Source organism: Lepidochelys kempii, chromosome 10, assembly GCF_965140265.1.
Source record: "Lepidochelys kempii isolate rLepKem1 chromosome 10, rLepKem1.hap2, whole genome shotgun sequence".
NCBI lineage: Eukaryota > Metazoa > Chordata > Testudines > Cheloniidae > Lepidochelys > Lepidochelys kempii.
This window is the reverse complement of record NC_133265.1, coordinates 55,047,421-55,059,912: the sequence shown is the minus strand read 5'-3', so window position 1 is coordinate 55,059,912 and position 12,492 is coordinate 55,047,421. Positions and strand designations below refer to the sequence as shown.

General features: G+C 41.9%; 1 protein-coding gene and 1 long non-coding RNA gene across 2 annotated transcripts in view; one reads left to right on the top strand and one right to left on the bottom strand.

Moving 5' to 3' along the window:
- LOC140894877 (uncharacterized) overlaps positions 1 to 787 on the top strand; it is a 99,835-nt gene extending 99,048 nt beyond the window's left edge. The window contains exon 4 of the long non-coding RNA XR_012153975.1: positions 743 to 787. This is a non-coding gene — a long non-coding RNA (uncharacterized lncRNA). The remainder of the gene's footprint in view (positions 1 to 742) is intronic.
- The window catches only part of TRPM1 (transient receptor potential cation channel subfamily M member 1), a 136,628-nt gene that overhangs the window by 90,866 nt on the left and 33,270 nt on the right, over positions 1 to 12,492 (bottom strand). The window lies entirely within an intron of this gene.

The following is a 12,492-nucleotide window of genomic DNA, read 5'->3' as shown; positions in this document are numbered from 1 at the left end:
AATCTAGCACACTTCACAAATCCTGAACTCTCATAGAAAGAAAAAAGAAAAAATGTTTGAAAGCAAAGTAAACAGAAATTCCATTAATACTAAATAAAAGCTACTGAAGGGTCCTCCTTTCTGAATGGCTAGCTAACATTAGAACAAACTCAAGCCTTAAAGAATGACCAAGTAACAGTATAACCATGAACATGGGGGTTGGAGAATGGTTTAGTTCCTATTTTGATTCATATAAAGCAAACTGCAGTTTCTGAATAAAAATAAACAATCTCTATATAAAACTGGGTTTGCATCCACAATGGAATCCACCTAGCTCTAAGGACAAGGCTCTTATCCACAGCACATTTATTATGATCTTCAACAGCACCTGATGACAACTGTACAATGCATTAGCAATAAACCACATCCTGTCGTTTTAACATTCTTTGCTGCATAGGATTTTCTGCCCTGCAGGGTGTGTTCTATTGAACAACACTGAGTTCCTGTAAAAAAATAACACTCCTCCTTCCTGCAAGGAAAGAGAGCTTTTGAGTGGACAGGTCTGTAAAATAGATTTGATGGTTACTTTTGCCATTAGAACATTGTAACTGCAATGCTTGTCTGAAACTAGAGTAATGGCTCTGTTTATAGTCCACACCTACCTCTGGGTAGGATTATTACCCTGAACTAATTTACAGTCTTCTTTGGGATGACACATGAAACCATCAGCTGTTTAAACTTTTGATGAATATTTCTAATGCAGAACGAAGAATGTGACACTGCTCCTTGGTCTACTTGGCTCTACCATAAGAAAGGCTGTCCCGTCCAATGAGAGCGGCAAGGTGAATGAAATAACTTGTTTTCAGAGAGATTTCTTCCACAGGTAAATGATTTTGCAGTTCAGTCAGATGTCTTACAGAGTTACTGCTCCCTCATGGAATTCTTTTTTTTTTTTTTGAAACCTTGACGAGCAACAATGAGGATTATGTATCATACGTTCTGTATCTCTCTCCCTCCCACCTTTTCCCTCTCTTCCCTATTTTTTTTCAGTTTTTTACTGAAGGCAATTGCATGAAAACAAACCTTTAGACTAATGGTAACAAACAGAAATTCAAGATGAGATGTAATAATTGGAAAAAAGCACTAGCCATCACGGGCAGCAAATTAGAAAATTGTACCTCCCATTAGAATGCAAGTATATGAATCCTAATCAAACCTGGATTGCAAGCAGTTAGTTCAGCCTCTCTTTAATACAAATGAATATTTACCTAGTCCCTGGTCCTGTGAACACTTATTCAGATGCTTAACTTTACACCCGTGAATAGTCCCATTGACTTCCATGAGCTTATGCATGGACATAAAGTTGTTCCAATGGAGTCAATGGGACAATGAATGAGAGTAAAACTAAACATGTGCATAAGTGTTTGCAGGATCAGGGCCTTAATGAGTACTTCATCTCCCTTAAAATGTATCTTCTACATGTAAACCTAAGTAACAAAAATACTTCATACTTCTGTTGGGACTTTTATGTATTGTATGGATGTATTTTCCAAATATGAATTAAGTTTCATAGTGCCTCTAAAGTAAATAATTCTTATACCCATTTTACAAATGGACAAATTAACTATGTGAGGTTAACCTCATCCCAGGGCCAAACAGCGGAGTCAGGACGAGAACCAAAGAGCTCTCAACACCAGCCTCTAACTGGTGGAAAAAACTTGAATAGAAACTTGCTACCACAAATGCAGGTCTGCTGATGGGATAACACACTTGTGAGTTGTTAGAAGAAATAATTAGAACCAGCACAAATTGATAAAACAGTATGAGGTACTGCTGTTTTCAGCTTTGTTAAACTCATTATTCCCCCCCCCAAGTAATACAGAAATGCAAGCAAGCAGTAAATACTCTTGTTAGAAAGATTTGATCATTATTAATGGAAAAATCTCTAAATCGTATTTGGTTTCAGAAAGCTTTGTCTGCATAGTTGCAAGCTAGGAATTTTCTTCCCACTGTACTTAAGTTTTTAACTTTAATACAAATATGTTTTCCCCTCACAAATCAGTGTAGTAGTGTTTATGAACAACATACCAAACTCAGTTTTGGCATATGGCAAAACACTATACACTGAAGATATTTTAAATTTCCTATGTTCAGCTTAGCTTAACGTTTTATAGAAGGAATGGTGGTTATGACTCCAACTAACATTTCATATTGAAAAAAATCCTCTAATCTCTACAGCTATCTGAATATCATTAAATAACAGTAATTTATACATATGCATAAGGGTTCTCCTGCCTGTCTCTTTCTGGTATTATTATAAAGTTTCCTCTGGCAGACTTGTGAATAGAACCCACCAATATCTCAAATATTGCAGACCTATGTCTTATCCACTCAATCATACTTCCTCTCAGAATGAAAGTGTTAAATTCAGGGGTTTCTCTATCCAGTACATAACAACTGATCTAACTACTACACCATACTTCCTTCCCAGATCCAGAAACAGACACAAGATCGCCAAAATTCTGCTGCTGTCCAGCAAACAGTTGTGTAACCCTCTTGCAAAATGTTTTTCACACTTTCCTGGTCCACATATAGTCTAACAGTTATTCCTTTATATTGAGTACAAGAGGTCTGGGCTGGGGACCTGAAGGTCTAGAGTTCAAATGTTGCTGACGACCCAGGAGAGCACTTGTAGTGTCACATAAGGGAATTTGTTTTTCCAGAGTTTTTTTTTTTTTAAATTTAAGTTTATTTAATTTACACAGTGAAAAAAATATCCTTAACAGGTTTTACAATTAAAAAAACCTTTATAATGAAAGCACAACACACACAAAAAAGTTGTCTATATTTCAGTCATGGCGAGTTTGAAGGTGGAAAGGTCTTTGAGTATGCTTGCCAGCTTGCATTGAAGTGAAGCCAGTGATCTATGTGCACAGCAGACAGCACCCAGGAGTGTACTGCCCGTAGATAGGCACAGAACAAGAACCCGGGCTCTGTTTCACTAACCAGGATTCTGATGAATAAGATGATGGCAGCCTACTAAGTGGTCATGTGAGAAAAGATCTCCTCTAAGGCCACAATGTAGAGCTCTGTGAAGAGGAGCAGGCTGGCTTGCCAACAGATATAAAGCAGGAGCCTGTGCTCCAAGATCCCAACCCAGAGCACCCTGAAGAGGAACAGGCAGGCACAGAAGAGAAGCCCACACTTTGGGACCCCAACCCAGAGCATGGCAAAGAGGAATGTGTCAGTTTGCACAGAGGTTGTTTTAAATTTAAATATATAAAAATAAAGTATAAATATATACAGTAAAAACCTTCCCTCTCTGGAGTCCCATTGCACAAGAGGACATGGAATGTTCTGCTAACTGAGCCACTGGATAGGCACAAGCCTTTGGGGCCCTTTCTGTTTATCTAATATTATGACATCAGCACAGTGAGAAAACATCCCTAACAGGTTTTGTATTGAAATACTATCATAATATGTCTATTATGGCATAACACGCAACAAAACACAGGGGGCTCCACACAGGCAGTTGACACAAAGCAGTTACTGCAGCAGAACTGAAACAGGCAGATAGCAGACAGCAATACGCTGACCATCTCACCTCTCCCAGCTCACGTATAGGATGAGGGGGTTGTGATTCTGAACACTTCTTTTTTGGTGAAGATTCCTAGTACCTGCTGAGTTTTACCTTATTTTATTTTTTAAATAGCATTTGAGAACAACTGCAAGGTCTTGTATGTGACCCCTCTCGGTCTTTAGGAAATACAGTACAAAGCTCTAAATTCAGTACATTTATAGAGCATCAAGTCCTGCTGACTGAAAGGTTTATTTGAAGACACATCCTAAGCCACAGTAGTGTTCCAAAGTAGAAACTGTACAATTACTTTCACATTTCTGATTTGATAGCTGCGTGACATTGGAACACTCACAACTAGATTTACAGTCTGGCAAGGCACAGCACAGTGGTAATTCCCTTACCTGTTACAAATCTGAAAATTGAGACTGGCGCTTAGCTATTGCTGAGAATAATATAGAAACCGAGCTACTTTCCACACAGGGAATGGACATTATCTTATAAAGCATCTCTATGTTTGTCAGAGATGATCTTTTAATACCAGAGTTGAAATAGCTAGGATAAAAAAATAAAATAAAACCTCCTGGTTGCAAAAACAGCAATTTGCAGATTTCTGACAGATTTTCACAGGCTGACTCACAATGCAGAGTTCTGAGGCTAGGAGAAATGGTGACAAGGAGCCACACAATGTCTTCAAATGGCAAAAACTATAGAATATTTTATCCCTCAGAAGTGGCATTTCATATAATAAAGAACAAGCATATGAAAGGGAGGATTGCCCTGGAAAGACAGTAAAAAGCAACCTTTATTCACTCACAAAAAGAGAAAACCACTGTTCTCTGCTTGTAAAGTGTCCACTGAACCGAAAAATTGGTTATTTGCACAGCTCTGTGTGTCTATGGCAGTACACCAAATGCAGTTATTTTCTTGTAGCACTCACTGTAAAGTAATATTATGGATGACACCTCACATTCATCTGTACTTATCTTTTTTGGATGTCTCTTCTGTATTTGGTGCATTTGATCATCAATTACTCCTGTCCTGCCTCCAAGGAACCATGATATGAAGAGAAAAACTTAAATGACTCAATCCTTCCTATACTTCAAAGCCATCATCCCCCACCAAGGCTCAATCCTTTCCCCTCATATTATGAGACAACTTTGTAAAGGCATTGGGAGGGCTGGCGAAACAATGTGGGCTAAAGAGCCAGAAGCTCTATATCTCCTTTGTGTCAACTGTAAAGACCACCCACCCCTAGTTCTCTCCATGTCAAACCAAAATTAACGCCTGGATGAGGAGCAGCTGGCTAATGTAGAACCCAGGTGAGACTGAGGTGATTCTGACAGTAAGAGGAAGCACTGAGGAGAATTTGCTTCTTCTGCAACATCCCACACAATTTAGGGCATCTGACATCAGTTTAAGTTGGTCTTCTGTCTTGGGGTCCCTTTTGGACTCCTCAGTTCTACTGGCTGCCCAAACAGCCACGGTGGCAAACAATGCCCAATTCCTTCCACCACTAGCCAGAACACACTTGATCCAAGCATGTGTCATTTCTAGGCTTGATTACTGCAAATTTTGTGGTTTTCTTCCTAGATATAACACCTTGAATAAACACCAAATGCTACAAAATGTACCAGCCCATTTGCTTAGCTGGTGGATATATCTCATCACTGCTCCATTCAGTGCTCTGTCTCCCCATTGAATACAGACTCTAGCTCAAGGCCTCTGTCCTGATTTTCACAGCCATCCATAGAATTGGTCTTAGCCTCTCTTTCTGACCACAGGACCAGTAAAACTATTGACCAATGGGAGAAGACTTGTCAGTATAGGATACAGAACTTTCACAGGACATGAATCTAGGTTATGGAGTTCACCCCTTGATGAGATAAGAATGACCATGGATTTCACCATTTGTAGAACCAAATGCAAAATTTATTTCTTTGACCTAGGTCTTGTCTACACACAGAAGCTGTAGAAACAGATTTAGTTAAATTGGTGCAACTTACATAGGCACTCTTAAAATCAAATGAAGAGTGCCTTTTACAGATTTAACTTAAGCTGATTCCTTACTGGATTAAGCTAAATTGATATACACGACCCAAACCAATTTAAGAGTGTTCACATAAGAGGGTTGCACATTCATTACACCAAAGTCTATATCAAATCAGTATGACTTTTGTGTAAACCAGGCCTCAGCTTCCCTTCAATAAGTTTTTTAGGTAGACACAAAGCATACCTGTTCATTCTCACACATAAATATACACAAAAAACCCCTAGAAACCAATCAAGATGTTTCTCCTAAGGCTGCTAAATAGCTAGAAAGAGATATTCTCATTTCTATGTTTAAGTACTTCGGGGCCACATAAGTATTCAGAGACAACAGATATTCAGCATGAAACAGATTAGTGTACTAATATAATTCTTATTTTGTAAGGATGAGAGACTTCTGTTTGCAGTGCATATTGGCAAATGGATAGCTTGCAATAAATTTAATTATTTTCAGCGGAGACCTCTTTCTAAATGATTAATTTAGATGTTTCTATTTAAAAAGATTTCAAAGAACAGACTTTCTAGTATATTCTGAGAGTGGTGATGTTGATGCACTTATTAGATGACCAAGTCTTTTAGGAGGAATACCGTAAAGAAATATCTAATATAAGCAAATTAAGCCAAAACCTCAAACAGCACTTACAGAGTTTTAGAGAAAGTTTTAAAGTTTAATATTAATTTGAAAGAAAATAAATTAATTTGAACTTTATCTGGATCATTTGGGATTAGAACTTTAAAAACAATGTAATGGCAAATTCATTTATTTGAGTAATACAGGCTGAGCTATCAGGATTGTTTGCCAGTCAAATCTAACAACAGCTATTTGCAGATCATAGGGAAACATTAGCAATGCCAATATATTAATTAGAAATAACCACACTCCCATCTACTAACCATAAAAGAGATTGTGGGCTTGGAACTGCAGTATGTTTTGCATTCAGTGTAGTTATTGATGTGGACACAGTGGCAAAATTAGAACAGACACATGCATGAAATTAAGCAGCAGGCCTCAACTTTTATTAAACTTTAACACAAAGTAGGGGCACTACTCACCCATCACCCATACTCTCCTATACCAGGCATTTAATGGTTCCAGTGAGGGGGTTACAGGGCTCCTTGCCATATAACCCATAACATGAGGTAAGGTCTCCTCAGCCTACACCCATGCCCCAGAATGCAGCTCTCTTGGAGCCCTAGCATCCTTCCCATTACAAGGGGGACAGAGTGCAGCAGAATGGGGACCTCAGCCCGTGAAGGCCACAAGGCCCGACCTCGGCCCGTGAGCCCAAGGCCCATCACCAAACCCCAGGTCTTTTACCTCTGTGAACTGTTAATTTTTATTCTCTTAACTGCACTGGAAACTGGCCACAGTGGGCGCCAGTGACTAGCTTGGTTGCTACCTCCTCCCAACCACAGTGTCTGGTATCACAATTCCTGCCCAATCCATTCCATGACATCCTGCAGCCATGTGGCAGCGCCTCCATCTGAGGAACATATGTCATCATCTCCAAAAACGTCCAGCTGATTGTAACGGATGACCCTCTGCTGTATCCCCGTGTCCAGGAATATCTGGGTGACCTCTCCATTCACTTTCTTCCTAGCCTTGTCAACACGTGCTAGGTCTGCAACTCCCCCCCAGACCTGCCTTGTGAGCATTTCCGACCAAACTAGTCTCATCTCATCCCATGATTGCCTGATTAAGCTAACTTCCCTCTGGATTCTGAGCCTTAAGTTAACTGCTGGAATGGAGCTGAAAGCAGCTCAACGAGGCCTCTGTGCTGGGCTAAATCCTGGGAGCTGGGGATTGCTGGCCACTAGCACTCCTCTCCCCCAGATAGCCAATGGGTGCCAGAGACTCCCAGAGGAGGCGTTATCTGTTGTTCTTTGGTGAGCATCTCCCTCCCTTGCTGTTGGGAGTGTTTCCCTTTTACTGCTGGCCCCATCAATTTCCCTCACCCATTGATGTGGCTCGGTAGCAATTTTCTGGGCACAGTCTGTATTCACATGACTATCTCAGTACTGAAGTGTACATGGAATCTCAAGTCACAAGGAGGTAATCACTGATCAGGCAATCTGGAAACAGAACTTCCTAACCCAAATGTACAGACAGATTTGCACCAAAACAGTAGAGGTCAAAAAGTCATGCAAATAAAGAGCTATCTTTTCAAAGGCAGCCTGTCAAAATTGTTCTTATAATTTTTCATGGCCAAGTTTTGTACAAACAAATACTGGGATTTCCTCAGATCAACTACATTTGCACATACAAATCTGGCAACTGCATATGCAAATGATGATTTTTAGGAATGCAACGAATACTGAGTGCACAAAACCTGGCCAGAAATCACTGCAGGTACAGATTTAGAGGCTTGGTTAAAGGGTTCTTTGAAAACATGGCCCACAAGAAGAAAAATGAATATACTGAAGTATTCTCCGGCATGCACCATCATCCTGTGTGACAGTTCTGTGATTCAAAGGGAAAGGAACCTGGCCCGAACTCCCTTGCTGGGAAGGAGTCCTCAGCATGCGCAGAACCAGTATAGCTGACTCCTATTGCCTCCCTTCCTGCAGACATTTGTGCAAAGGATGTATCAGGGACATATTGGGAGCAGAAATAGGGTTGCCAGGTGTCTGGTTTTTGACTAGAACGTCCAGTCAAAAAGGGACCGTGACGGCTCCATCAGCACCGCTGACCAGGCCATTAAAAGTTTGGTTGGCAGGGCTGGCAGGCTCCCTACCTGGCTCTGCGTGGCTCCCAAAAATGGAGACACGTCCCTTGGGTCATAGGTAGAGGTGGGCCAGGGGGCTCCATGTGCTGCCCCTGCCCTGTGTGATGGCTCCGCATTGGCCAGGAACCATAGCCAATCAGAGCTGTGGGGGCGGTGCCTGTGGGTGGAGGCAGCACGCACCATGCAGACCCACCTGGCTGCCCCTATGCCTAGGAGCCGAGAGACATGTTGCCGCTTCTGGGGAGTCCTCTGAAGTAAGTGCTGCCCAGAATCTGCTCCTCCAAGCCCCTCCCACACCCCAACCCCCTACCCCAGCCCTGAGCCCCCTCCTGCACCCCAACTCCCTCCTGGAGCCTACACCCCCTCTCACACCTCAACCCCTTGCTCCAGTTTGGAACCCCTTCCCACACCCAAACTCCCTCCTGGAGCCCACACCCCACAACCTCTCCCGTACCCCAACCCCCCCGCTCCAGCCCTGAACCCCCTCTCGCATCCAAACTCCCTCCTGGATCCTGCATCCCCTCTCACATTCCAACCCCCTGCCGGAGCCCTGAGCCCTCTCTTGCACCCAAACTCCCTCCCAGAACCTGCACCCCGCACCCCAACCCCCTGCCCAGCCCAGTGAAAATGAGCGAGTGAGGTAAGGAGAGCAAGCAACACAGGGAGGCGAGATGGAGTGAGTGGGGGTGGGGCCTCGGAGAAGGGATGGGGCAGAGGGCAGGACAAGTATGTTCAGTTTTCTGCGATTAGGAAGTTGGCAACCCTAAGCAGAGAAAGGCCAGAGCAGAGGTGTGCAGAGTGTAATGGCACGCTGGTGATACTCAGCTGAAGGTGTTCCCTTCGGGACCATTGCCAGTTACTGCAGTCTCCGGTCTGACCCAGTGTGTACTGGCCAAAGCTGGGGCTGAGATCAGAAAACCATAAGCAGAATCTGAGCACAGCAGAGTATCCGTCCCATTATTAAATCAGGTACTTCAATTAAAAAAGTAGAAGGAATTGAAAATAAGGCTTAGAATGTAAGTCTAGACTCTACCTTAACCATGGAGTTGCTACTGATGGCTCCATAGCATACATTACATGCACACAATAAAATGTAACCATCATCTCTGTGCCTTTTTCCATGTAGGCCCTTACAACCTCCCTGACATGGTTGATCCTCTGCCCTCTCTTCCTTCAAATTCCTCAGCGCCAAGGCCTATTAGCTTCCTGACGTCACTGTAAGAGAATGGAAAACACAAAAACCTGGAACACCAAGATACCTGCTGAACACCATTGCAAGCTGTTGATCCCAGCCTCTCATACTCCATTGCTCATCTGCCTGTTGGCTACTGATGAGACTGTAAGCTCCTTGTGGCAGAGACCTTGTATTTTTGTTTCTAAAGCTCTGAAGACACTTTAGATCATGTGTATACACACAGACACACAAATTAAAGCACGTGCACACGCACACACACACAAAGCAATCCTTCCAATTATCCCCCTGCAACAACCAACTCTATGCTGCTTTCATGGGGTTTATTGAGTTCTATTGAATTACCTCCTTTCTTTAGAAGGCCTGCTCTGCAATACATACTGCACGTTCCAGTCGGTATATCAGGCATCCCAGTCTGTTGTTTTCGAATGATTACTTCTCATATTTTACCAAATCTATACACTACACACAGAATGCTCAAATCAGTCCCTAACCCACAATTATATTCACAGATCTATAATACTGATTACACTTTGGATCCTCCCCTAAATAAATTATTTGGACTACCTGCCTTCTCTCTTCTGATACCTCATCTCTTTTTCAGGAACTGGTGAAAACCTCAGTCAAAGGCTTTCCTGTTTACTCTTGGCTTTCTTTTACAGCTCTTGGTTGCAATTTGTCTGGCCCTAGTGCTTGTCAGTTCTTAGTACTGTAGTTCTAATGAGCCTCAGATGTCGTGGTGGCCCCAGTGACTTCTTGCTTGTTAGTTGTTCTTTCATCTACTTTAAAATCCCTTAATGTTTCTCTGTTGCATTTGCAGCATCTTTTGCTTCCTCTGCCTTCTCAGTATGCTCCACCACTCACGTTCTTCCCTGGTGCAGCACAGGTTCTTTTTTCCTCGCTCATTTGCTCAATATCCAAATTAAATTACTGTACATCAACTTTTTACTATTCTCCATATTTTCTAACAGACTAGAATGAAGACCCCTTTTGATGATAGGACTAGGACAGTAGCTCGCAGTGCTATTATCATCCCCCCCACATTCATTTTCCTTACTATCGCTTGACAACATCCCCCTACCCAACTTTGCTGCTGCTTCTAGCACTGAAAGAAACTGCTTGCATATGGGGGGAAATGCCCCTTTCTTCCCCAGAATCATAGAATCATAGAATATCAGGGTTGGAAGGGACCTCAGGAGGTCATCTAGTCCAACCCCCTGCTCAAAGCAGGACCGATCCCAGACTAAATCATCCCAGCCAGGGCTTTGTCAAGCCTGACCTTAAAAACTTCTAAGGAAGGAGGTTCCACCACCTCCCTAGGTAACGCATTCCAGTGTTTCACCACCCTCCTAGTGAAAAAGCTTTTCCTAATAGCCAACCTAAATCTCCCCCACTGCAACTTGAGACCATTACTCCTTGTCCTGTCATCCGCTACCACTGAGAATAGTCTAGATACATCCTCTTTGGAACCCCTTTCAGGTAGTTGAAAGCAGCTATCAAATCCCCCCTCATTCTTCTCTTCTGTAGACTGAACAATCCCTAAATGTGGCTGTGCACATTTTGAGAGCGGTGTGCCATGTGAGGACATGGGTAATGACATCCTCCCATTTCCTGAACTGGCACCTGTTCCCATATAACTGATGCTGTTAATTATTTTAAAGAATACAATACAATGTCATGCACCGCACTATGGGTTTACTTTTCCTCCCCAATCACTTCTCACCTGAATTGTACACACTCTGCCCTTGCATATTGCTTTCAGCCCTGCAGGTGCTGGCAACATGGCTATTCTAGCATCTTTTCTCATACAGATGAATATACCTTCTCCCACTTACACTGTATATGCTTCCCTGGTTGCTAATGCAGGTGTATTATTCAAATGTAGCATTGTATTCATATTTACTGCAGCAGCATCTGAAGAATATTCAAATCTTTCTGGAAGACAAAAAATGCCTGTTAAGAGAATGGTAGAAAGGAACAATGTATTTATTTTACTGGCAAGTGGGGTTTTTGCTTTTGAATTTCCCAGGAAAGATTAGATAAGCCTGATTTGCCTTTTAGTTGAAAAACCCAAGCTAAGCTGGACATGCTCAGGACACGTTCTTGACAATGTTTGATTTTGCTGAACATATAGTTCTATGAACCTCTGATTACTACAGTATTACAACTCTGGCACACAGCACTAACAAGAGAGTGTAAACCTTTTTTTCTGGCAATTAGCTGTGAAAAGTGTGAGGGGAAAGCAGGTACCTTAAAACAAGATGGATGTGGGAAATATGGTACATAGTATATGTAAAACCTTAGTGCTATTGATTACCAACATTTGATTTTAGCAAAGCACCACCTCCTCCCTATGTGTGAACACAACATCATGTTTGTTTTAACAAGGAAAAATAAGGAAAGTATTCAGGGCTCTGCATTATTTTTGAAGAATAACAAAAAAGAATACATTTGATTTCCATGTCACAGGCTGCAGGGGGAGTGAGCCCTTCAGAAAAAAATCAAAGTCTTCAAGAGCTGGAATGTTGAACTGAGACAACAGCTATGGAATGCGGAGTGACTATAAGGGGCAGATAAAAGGATACTTGAATTCAACATGCTCTACTGCATGGCTAAATTACATAGACTATATAAGTCTTATCTACTCTGACAAGGAAAAGCGAGATTTGTAACATTTCTATGCAGATCATCTTATTTCTGATGCCTTTGAATGTGTTTCTATGAGATTTTTTCCTTCAACTTCATTTTTTTGTTTGTTTTTTAAAAAGGCTATCAAAGCTGTAGTTTTTCCCCAGTGTGGATGTCAAGAAAAGTACAAGTTAATCAAAGAGAGGAGAATTAACTCAATGCTGTGAAAGAATCACAGCGGACTGTACATTTTTTAAGGGGAAAAGGACAGAACAAAACCAAAGAATTGAAAGGAGTAACAGATTGCAATTAAATGATCTGCCTCTTGGTTGACATACTGA